General features: G+C 40.5%; 1 long non-coding RNA gene across 1 annotated transcript; it reads left to right on the forward strand.

Moving 5' to 3' along the window:
* Positions 1–789: 789 nt before the first annotated feature.
* LOC144370592 (uncharacterized) lies at positions 790–8,450 on the forward strand. The gene is made up of 2 exons (XR_013430506.1): positions 790–1,390; positions 8,182–8,450. It is a non-coding gene; the product is annotated as an uncharacterized LOC144370592 (long non-coding RNA).
* The last annotated feature ends 2,429 nt before the right edge of the window (positions 8,451–10,879 follow it).

Raw genomic sequence — 10,879 nt, forward strand, 5'->3', positions numbered from 1 at the left:
AGGGCTTTTCACAATGCAGTGGGTGTGAAATTTCCAGTCTCAATGAGCATATAATACTAATCAAGACATGGCAATTAATTAGCGAATATTTATGGAGTGCCTTGTTTAGCCTCAGCATTTGGCTAGAAGTGTATATATCACAATTCAACAATTGTAGGAGGGACTCTGGAAGCTGTCTTCAAAGCCCTGAGCCCTACTTCACAGAGGAAGTTGGACAGTTCCTTCCCCACTTCAGCCCCTAGGTACTTCTTCTTCTTTTTTGAGGGGGAGGGGGGGAGGAGGGTACTGAACCCAGGGCGTCCTAACCACTGAGCAACATCCCCAATCCTTTTTTATATTTTATCTAGAGACAGGGCCTCGCTAAGTCCCTGGCTTTGAACTCCTGATCCTCCTGCCTCAGCCTCCCAAGCTGCTGGGATTACAGGCTTATCCAGGCACTCTTTTTTTATTCTCTCAGCACTAGCAGAGGTTTCCAACCAGGAGCAGCACCGTCCCTTCAGGGAGCATTTGGAAAGGTACGGGAGCAATTGGCACCTGCATTGGGCTGTTGCAAACTTGCATTTACTGTGTACAGAATGTGGATTCTGATGTCCCACAATGTGCCCGGCAGCCCTCCACAACCAAGAACCTTCCCACTCAGTATGCCAGGAGAGCTCCTGTTGAAAACTGATAGAACAAAAGCTCTGAAGACACTCAGTGGCTTGAAGAGCCCTCACTCCATCTTCCTCCCCAATTCTTTAGGAAACCCTTTTTGGAAGGGAGTGACATGTGGAGGGGGCAAGGGTCAAGATAACCCAAATTCTCCAAATTCCCCAGGCATTTGAGATGAAGTCTCAGTGATCTGTTCTGCTAACAAGTCAAAAATAAATGAATAAATAAATAAACTTTGGGATGTTAACTTTTTTGGGAAGAAGTTAAGCAAGATTCTAAGTTTAGAATATTATTTTCAACTCAACAATCACATCACAGCTGTCCTTCAGGGTAATTTTTCTTCATAAAGGTGACTAATTATGAAGGAAAGAGAGGCTTGTGCGTTTAAAAAGGACTCAAGGGGCCTGCAGTAGAATGTTCATCAGAGCCCCCTGTGGCTGCCCCAGCCCTGGGCATCCCAAGATGGCCTGCATGATAGCCCAGCTGCTCAGAACTGCGCCAGCCAGAAGCCAGGGAGGGGCAGTCCAAACGCAGAAAGAAGTGGAACCAACTGCAACCAACCCAGGGTCATCAGTGGAAGGGGACAGTGGCACCCAGCAGATGACAGTGTGGACCAGTCAGCCTGAGTCTGCAAGACGGGGAAGAGTGCGTGGGGAGCCACAAGAAGGATCAAACTCATTTGGAGCCATGCTCTTCAGGACCTGAAGAGTGACCTTAGAGAGTGGCATCTGGCTGTGAGGTAGGTGAAGAAACCCTCAGGGCAGGGAAGCCAAATCTTCATTCACTCACCAAGAGGATTATGGCACCGATTCAAAAACAGGGAAAGGCAGTGAGTGAAGAATGGATGGGGAACCTCCTCCTCGGCTTACAGGCAGAATAAAGCTACCAGCATGGCCTAGACCATTGCTGGGGTCTTCCAGGAAAAGATGAGGAGACTTAGAAAAGGCTCTTGTGATCTTGGAGTTGCCCAAGCCGACTGGTGATTTGGGCAGAAGGTGTTTAAGTCCAGGTTCTACTGCTTCCTATGGTGTGACCCTAGACAAATTATGCAACTTTTCTGAGCCTCATTTCTCAACTTCAGATATAGATAATACCTGCTCTCTGCTGATAAAGAGTAGAAACAATGGTCTGAGAGCTCAATACTCATACTTCTTAGGTGGTCAACAGACAATACATAGTCTTACTTGGTCTTTCTCTAAGAGCACACCATAATAGCTTCTTACCACATAAACTAGTACTTAATTCCATACTGTTCTTTCAGTATGTGTTTTTGACATAATTTTCCTAATTCTATGATTAGAGAATTATGATCAGAGACATTACTGCAGGATGCTTTTTCATAATGATGGTATCAGTTAAAGCTCATGGTTACAAGTGACAGAAAACCCCATTCAACGAAATTATGGCATTTGCTGGTAAATGGATGGAGCTGGAGAATATCATGGTAAGCAAAATAAGCCAATCCTCCCCCCCCCCAAAAAAAAAAACAAAGCCTGAATGTTTTCTCTGATATGTGGATGATAATTACCATAAGGAGGAAGGGGGCTAGGAAAGAATAGAGTTACTTTGCATTAGGTAGAGGGGAGTGAAGGGAGGGGAGGGGTATGGGGGTAGGAAGGATAGCAGAATGAATCTGATGTTATTACTCTGCGTGCATATGTGACTAGTGTGATTCTACATCATGTATAGCCAGAAGAATGAGAAGTTATACTCCATTTATGTAAGATGTGTCAAAATGCATTTTACTATCATGTATAACTAATTAGAACAAAATTTAGAAAATTTAAAAAATAGTTATAAATCAAAAGAAGAATAACCAAGAGTAGATATTTAATTTACATTTAATATTAGACATTTTATGTGTTATGTTGTTACTGAATATCACAAAAATATATTCTCTAATAAAGTGGACTAGATACTAAAGCATATATCTAATATATCCCCTCCTAAAAAAAAAAGGAAAGAAAGAAATGAAAGAAAAGACGCCATTCAAACTGGTTTGGGACAAAAAGTGAAAATTATCTCCTCATGAAAAATGAAGGAGTGGATTTGGCGGGCTTTAGGTACAATGTAGTCTGGTGCCCAAATAATATCACCAGGACCAGGACGTGCTTTTTCTCTTCCACCCTTTGGCTTAGTCTTAAATAGAAAGTTCACTCATGGTGGCAAATATGGCTCCACTGTCTCCAGACACTCAGATTCGAATCCTGTATAAGACTCAGGACATAATCTGCTCAGATTCAACTGGGTCACACGTTCATCCCAAACAATCACTGTGGCCAAGGGGCTCTGGTGCTCTGACTGGCAGGGGTCACCTGCCTGCCCCAGGCCTGGATGATGAAAGCTACTTGAAGCATTTGCACTGAGCAGAGGAAGGGGCTGCTCCACACAGGAAATGCAAGATGAATGGGAACTGGGCAGAAAAACAATAAAAACCCACTCCAAGTTCTTTACACACTGCAGGACCACCGCTAGGACCCTCAGATGGTGAGAATACAGCACTAACCAGGCTGTGGCCAGCTGTTGACCAGCCAGGTGGGCCATGCAGCTTGGTTCAGAGTTTCTCAAATACAGTTATGACCCTCGACTGTCTGAATCTCCTGGGATGCTTGCTCAAAATTAGGTTCTTGGGTCTTACTCCAGATCTACTTTCTTTTTTTTTTAATTCTTTTTTTTTATTGGTTGTTCAAAACATTACAAAACTCTTGACATATCATATTTCATACATTCGATTCAAGTGGGTTATGAACTCCCATTTTTACCCCAAATACAGATTGCAGAATCACGTCGGTTACACATCCACATTTTTACATACTGCCCTATTAGTAACTGTTGTATTCTGCTACCTTTCCTATCCTCTAAACTCTAGAGCTGAACCCCAAGAATCAGGAGGCTTTCAGAAATTTCTAATGGACAGAAATGTTTGAAAATGACTAAAGCCTACATCCTGGGCCCTGTCAGTCCATGTGACATTCAGGTACTATAAACCCATGAGATGAGTGCTATCGTGGTGGTTTTGTGTTTCATCATTTTGATGAGCCATCCTTTGCTTGAGGGGCCACACACAGCTGCTTTCTTTCCAGAATGGAAATTGAGGCACAGGAAGCTGATAAGTTAGTGGCAGAACTGACCCCCTGTGTCTGAGTTAATGTTGTAACTGCTCAGACTCCCATAACCTCACTATTTCAGCTTTGTTCTTCTTCATAAATAGTGTTGAAATAAACTGGCAGTCTAGTTAGGTGCAAGATAAACTAAACTTGAAAAGGGTCTCCTCCATATTTAAGATTGAGTTTGTTAAGTTTCTTTTCTTGCTAAAAGCCTCTCTTTTGTTAACTGAAACCACACATTTTCCTGTAGCATCCCACCTGGGACACAAATCCTCCTTTTGTACATTGTATCCACACTGTATACACTACCCACCCATTAGTCACTTTGTAATTGTCAATTATCAGAGACTATCATGGTATCTGTGTACTTGGGTCAAATAGGACCTTATATAATAGCATAACACTCCATCACAATGTCTAGTCATTCGCCTCCCTCCATCATGCAGGTAATGTATCATCTTGTCATCACAAGAAAGGTAGGTCTGGGGAGGTAGCTCAGTGGCAGAGTCCTAGCCTAGCATGTGCAAGACCTAGGATTCAATTCCTGGTATTGTAAAAAAAGCACAATAAGTTGCAATTGTTCCATTTTATTATTAGTTATTGTTGCCAATCTCATACTGCTTCTAGATATTGAAGCATATATCTAATCTCAAAATGCTCTAAAAAATGAAGAGATATCTTTTTTGTACATCTGCATTTGTGTATAATAACATATAAAATTTATATATTAAATTTTATCATAAGTATGTATATATAGGAAACAGTATATACAGAAGGTGGTACCCTACGGTTTCAGTGTGCATTGGAGTTCTTGGAACATATCCCCCTTGGATAAGAGGGGACTACCGTAAATCAGAATAAACAACATGAAAACTAAGACCAGCTTTAGATCCATATCTAAAGAAATGTGAGCCCAGTTGGATTTGGCTTCTTTATATAAAAATGTGATCTTATCAAGCCATTGAAACTCCTACCTAGTGGTGCCCAGGCAGAATTCCAGCTATTCTATTTTCAACATTCAACACAGTTTTTACATCCTTTTTATAGCATTCCTTTTTGCAAGTCTGCAGTAGCATTCCATAGTGAGAATTACTGCCAGACAAAGGCCTTAAGAAACAACTTTACTGCTGCTGCTATTTTCTAAGGGATCCTTTTATATATACAGCCCAAGATGGCATCAGTCTTGTTTCTTGGGCAGCAATACTATGGGCTCGTATCTACAGTCAGCAATCACTCACTATTATGCCCTGCTTTTTATTTTCCTGCAGGACTGTTTCTAAATAGCCATGTGCTCTCTTATATATTTGTGGGTTATGATTTCTTCCCAGGTGTATCACCTTATATTTAGCTACATTAAATATCATCTCATTTATTCCACTTCCTCACTGTTTGCCAGATCAAACTACAATTGAATCCATATTTCCCTCTCTCCCTTTCTTCCTTCTTTTCTTCCTTCCTCCCTCTCTCCTGTGGAGGTTAAAATAAGCTGCTCTGGCATTTTGACTATTTAAGCTAAAGACACCTGAAAAACAGCAGGTGCAGAAAGATCACTTTGACCTTTGTGTTTTTTCTTGAGTGCAGAGTATGAAATTCCCACGCAAAAGACATATTTTCTACACCAGAAAGATGCAACATCCTCACCTTCAAGGTCAAGAATTGAAGAAGAAAGAATGGACTTTGTTAAAAAATTCTGATCTTTTAGGTCTCCCCACATCACTTAGTTACATCTTCATGCATAACTATTTTATATCCATCCCGGGTATAGGTCATGAGTTTGAGCCATAATCCCCCCAAACATGACCATGCCCTATAATCTCAAAGTTGAAATCCCAAAAGATCAAAATCCCCAGAGTCTAAAATTCTGAAAGGTCAAAATTCCAAAAATACATTCTAGGGAAAAAAAATGATGGAAAGATTGTTTAAAAGATGTTCCTTTCTATTTTTATTTTTTTTCATGGTGCTTGGGATTGAACTCAGGGCCTCGTGCAGGTTAGGCAAGTGCTCTTCCAATGAGCTACATCTTTCCTACAATTTTAAAAGGAACTTTTGTGAAGCATAAAGACAGGATAGAACACTTCATAGGTCACTTTACATAATAAAATAGGCAATAATCATAACATACAGATTTTTGCAAGCTTAAACACTCAGGCATGTTAATGACAGTCACCACAGCATAATAGTTATGAGCAGATAAACTGTGCTGATAAATAAATAGGTCAAAAAGTAAAGTATAAACATACATCACCACGGTTGGTAATTGTGTGCATCCAGCTTTATAAATGTAACTATCTGTAATACTATGATGGACAACTTAAGTTCTGTTGAGATTGATGAAACAATCATCATGAAGTCAGGCACACTGGCACATGCCTCTAATTTCAGTGGCTCTGAAACCTGAAGCAGGAGAATCTCAAGTTCAAACCCAATCTCAGCAACTTAGTGACGCCCTAAACAACCTCAGCAACTTAGTAAGACCTGTCTCAAAATTTAAAAAAATAAAATTAAAAAGGGCTTGGGATGTGGCTCAGTGGTTAAGCGCCCTTGGGTTCAATACCTGGTATAAAACAAAAAAACAAAAAACCACCATGAGTAACTACCATGTATGAGTCATCCAAAGAGTTGAGATCTTGAGAAATTTTCACAAATGCAGATGTACAAAAAAGGACATCTCTTCACTTTTTTGAGCATTTTGACATTTTTATGCACATGTATAATCTTATACACAAAATCAATGTTGTAATAATGCACTTTCTTGAAGTAAAACTTGCAAAAAAAATGCATGCATTGAATTAGAATGCCTAAAATGAATTAGAATTCTCTAAAAGTCTTTCCACCTCCTGTGTAGTTTAAATTTAACAATTCATAACTCTGGTTCTTAAAATGATACAAAGATGGAAAATATAGGGTATCAAATTGCAAAAACTAAGGCTGACAACTTAAAATAGTAGCGGAGAAACTAAAATAAGAAAAAAAATCTCAATTCAAAATATGGAAAATTGTATTACTTTTCTTATGCTACAGAAATTATACTCTCAAATGTTGAATCCCTCAAAATCAAAATCCCTAAATCAAAAATCAAAATCCCTAAAACTTAAGATTCCAAAAGGTCAAAATTTGGAAAACATAATAAAAAAGACAATTGTTTACAGTCTGTTTTCTTTATTTTGGGTGGTGGTTTTTCCTAAAAAAAAAAAAAATCCAGGGCCTCCCACATGCTAGTCAAGCACTATATCTCTACCCTTTTTTATTTATTTATTTATTTTTATTTTGAGACAGGGTCTTGCTAAGTTACTAAAGGCTTCTCTAAGTTGCAGAGACTGGCCTCAAACTTACAGTCCTCCTGCCTCAGCCTCCTGAGTTTCTGGGATCACAGGCTTGTACCAACACTCCTGGCTGATGTTGGTGTGGGTACAGAAAAATCTATTCAGCATTTGCTCATACATAGGCCTCAGATTTGGTAGAAGTAACACTAACGATGGAATAGCAACACTGTTTGGTCTTTGTATCCCACAGGGCATATAATTATTTTCAAGTCAGTAACTTTTCTTGCTTTTAAAGGAAAATACAGCTTTAACTCATTAAAAACTCCTGGAGTTTCATCAACTGGAAGGAATACCAATGCGGACAAATGATAATTTTTAAATTAAGTTTTCATCATTGCTGAATTGTGTAACCAATCCTGCCCCACAATTCAGCTCTCTGTCACTCTTATATATTCTTCATGAGAATTGTGGTGTTTGGAGTTTCAGCTTTCAGGATTTTGATCTTTCAGGATTGTGATGTGAGGGATTTTAGATTTCAGAGGTTTTTGATCGTTTAGGATTTTTAACATGTGAAATTATGGTGCTCTAGACTGAGTCTTTTGAGATTAGGATTAGCACCAATAAGTAACTGACTCTAATCATTTCTTTGAGCTGTCTTTTCTTTATGAGGGTTCCCAACCCACATAAACCTTGCGTTGTGCTTTTCTCCTATTAATCTACATTATGTGCATTTAATTCTCAGAGGCAGCTGGGATCCTAAGACAATGGAGGTGGATCACTTTCCCCTTTTTTCCTCCCTTCCTTCTCTCTCCTTCCTTCCTATTTTTTCTGTTGTTGTTATTGTTTAATTTTAGTAGCAAAAAGTTTCTTCTTTAATTGATAAATTGCAGAGCAAAGGTCTTGACCAAAATAGATCCCCACCGTGTTAAGCTTTATGTCTCCCTCATCTGAGAGAGAACCAAAAATAAGGACCTGATTGTCAGTAAACCATTTGCATTTGTCGTGAGGGACAGCAGTGATGCCTGTGGATTTGGCTTTATTAGACTGGGATTAGTTTCCTATCTGGGACCTTCTCCCTTTCATATTGATTTGGGTTTTCCTTCTCATAATCATATATTGAACTGTTCAGCAACTTTGCGTTTCTTTTCTCTTTAACACAGGCATTGATACGAAAGCGCTCAGTGTCACAGGCACATTAGCCTGTGGGGCTTTGTCACATCAGGACTTCTCCAGGCTCTACCAAGATGGCAGCTGTGAGGTGCAGCCACCAGTGGTTGGCAATTCCATTCTCAGTCAAGAATCTCCAGCATTCTAGTCCCACTTAGCCACAAAGGTGGCTGACCCAGGACACCCAGTCTCTCTGTATCCTGGTATTGCCTGTCTGTAAAATGAAAAATACAACAACAAACAAACAAACAAAAAAACCCAACCTAACAAGGTGTGAGTCATGTGAGAATAAGCCGGTATCTGGGGATACATTTAGGAGACTGGGATCTAAAATAGATAAAAAGGAAAAGAAAAGAAAAGAAGGTAGGCGAGCAGGCTTTAAAAGTCAAATTCCTAAAAACAAGTCACATCAACAAGAGATCATACATAACTGGGACTGCAGGGCCTGAAGCAGAGAACATAGGAGTCAGCCTCCTTAGCTTTCACTTCTAGTTGTCTTCGAGGTGAGGCGGAGTTCTCGTGTGAAGTTCATGGCCTGGGTGTGCGTATGTGTGTGTGTGCAGGGGACTCTGCTGCCAACACCATTTAGATGTGCCTCTTCCTGGATCGCACAGGTGCATTCTGCTTTTGGAGACGTGCTGAGTTCTGGGGCTAATCCCAGAGTCAAGTAGGTCTGGGACACAATGAGCATTCATGTCCACTTTTGCTCATCCATTTCTGAGAAACTACTGAAATTGTCATTTTCTTCTCCAGAATCACACAGGCATATCACTTCTAGGCCCAGACCATAATCCATGGTGCAGTTTTGTGGGGTGGTTAAAAGCAGAAAAGTGAGGTCTGTCAGACCTGGTTCTCTAGAACTACTGGAGAGAGAGCAACCTGTTTGTCCTTATTTTCAGTCTATTGGGGAACCCCCCCACCCCCCAAAAAGTAGTCATATACAAATAGGCATATGGAGTTTGATCACATCAATACTTCAAAAAGAGCTAGTTCTTACTAGTCATGTTTCCAGGGGGTATAATAAAATGTCACTTCCTCCTAAATCAACATTTAGGTTGAATTCGACAGTTAGCACACATAATAAAAACCAATTAAATTTTGAAAATGAGGGCAGATATGTACTAGAAGTATCTAAATATATATTATGTATGGAACATACACACCTGCCCACACACACAGTAACTTGAGGATGTGATATTTGCACAGGAGTGGACAGACAACCAGCGGAAGGAAGGGTGGTTCTTGGTCCATTTGTGCTGCTCTCACAGAATACTGTGTCCTGGGTAATGCAGAAACACTAGGAGCTTATCTGGAGGCAGGGAGTCTAAGACTGCGGGGCCACCTCTGGCTAGGGTTGTAACGTGGCTAACTGCATCACAGAGTGAAGGCACAAGAGAAACAAATTCCCTTTCCTAATGAAGCCACTCTTGTGACAAGGACCTATTCCTGTGACAATGACAGTATTCCATTCATAAAGGCAGAGAGCCTTTGTGGCCCGATCACCTCTCAACACTTGTCCTGGGGACTCAGTTTGCAACACACAATCTTAAGGGGACATTCATATGACAGCAGGTGAATTAATCATCAAATAGTGCTGAAAAATTTTGAAGATCCACTTAGAAAGGAATTAATTTTAGTTGCCACTTCCACCATAGAAGAAAACAAACTCCAGGTGAATTGAAGCAGTCTGTGTTTAAAAAAAAAAAAAAAAAAAAAAAGTCATATCCCAGAGGCTTGGGGAGGCTGAGACAGGAGGATCGAGAGTTCAAAGCCAGCCTCCGCAAAAAAATGAGGCACGAAGTAACTCAGTGAGATCAGTGAGATCCTGTCTCTAAATAAAATACAAAGTAGGGCTGGGGATGTGGCTCAGTGGCCAAGTGTCCCTGAGTTCAATCCCCAGTACTGACCCTGCCAAAAAAAGTCAAGGGGTGGGGATAGCTAAATAATTTTATCATCTGTAGTTGGAAAGGATTTTTAAAAAATCAATGGAAAAAAAAACTATGAAGAAAAGGGAATTTCTCCACATAAAAATGTAACATGTAGGCACATAAAAGTTAATTTAAGGTACCATAAATAAGAAATGATGGACAAGATGTTAATGTTCCTTCCATTCTTCATTCCATGAGTATTGAGCACCTACAATGTGCTAGGTGTGCAGCAGTAGGCCATACACACAAAATACTTGCCCTTGTTTTAGGGGAATAGACAATAGATAAATTTTTAAGACAGACAGTAACCCCCCCCCCAACAGAAAAATGGACAAAGTCACCTGGAGAAAAACTGAGCCCCTAATCAACTTAGGTTGGTGTTGTTCCTCCTCAAGTGTGGTTTAAATTTTGTAAGCAGGATCGGAACCCACCATCCTGCTCATCCACCCAGCCTTATTCCTAGGAGTGGCATCCAATAGCTAGCTCCTCTGCCCACAGCCCTTCCACCTTGCCTTCCTGCCACCTGTTTGGGGTTCCAGGCCCTGCAGTCAGTCCCTGTTCTGGGATCCGGGCTCCTCCACTTGGGATCCATCAGCTTGGACAGGGCTATTCTCTTCTTTGGGCCTGTTCCCCTCATCTGTAGATTGCAGATTAAAGCAGGCCGTATCTCATAAAGTTGGAATGAGGATCAAAGGAGCTAACACAAGTGAAGCACTCAGAACTGCACCCGAGGCAGAGTGAGCACTTGATTAATAGTGATGAT

The sequence above is a fragment of the Ictidomys tridecemlineatus genome, chromosome 14, assembly GCF_052094955.1.
Source record: "Ictidomys tridecemlineatus isolate mIctTri1 chromosome 14, mIctTri1.hap1, whole genome shotgun sequence".
NCBI classification, from domain to species: domain Eukaryota; kingdom Metazoa; phylum Chordata; class Mammalia; order Rodentia; family Sciuridae; genus Ictidomys; species Ictidomys tridecemlineatus.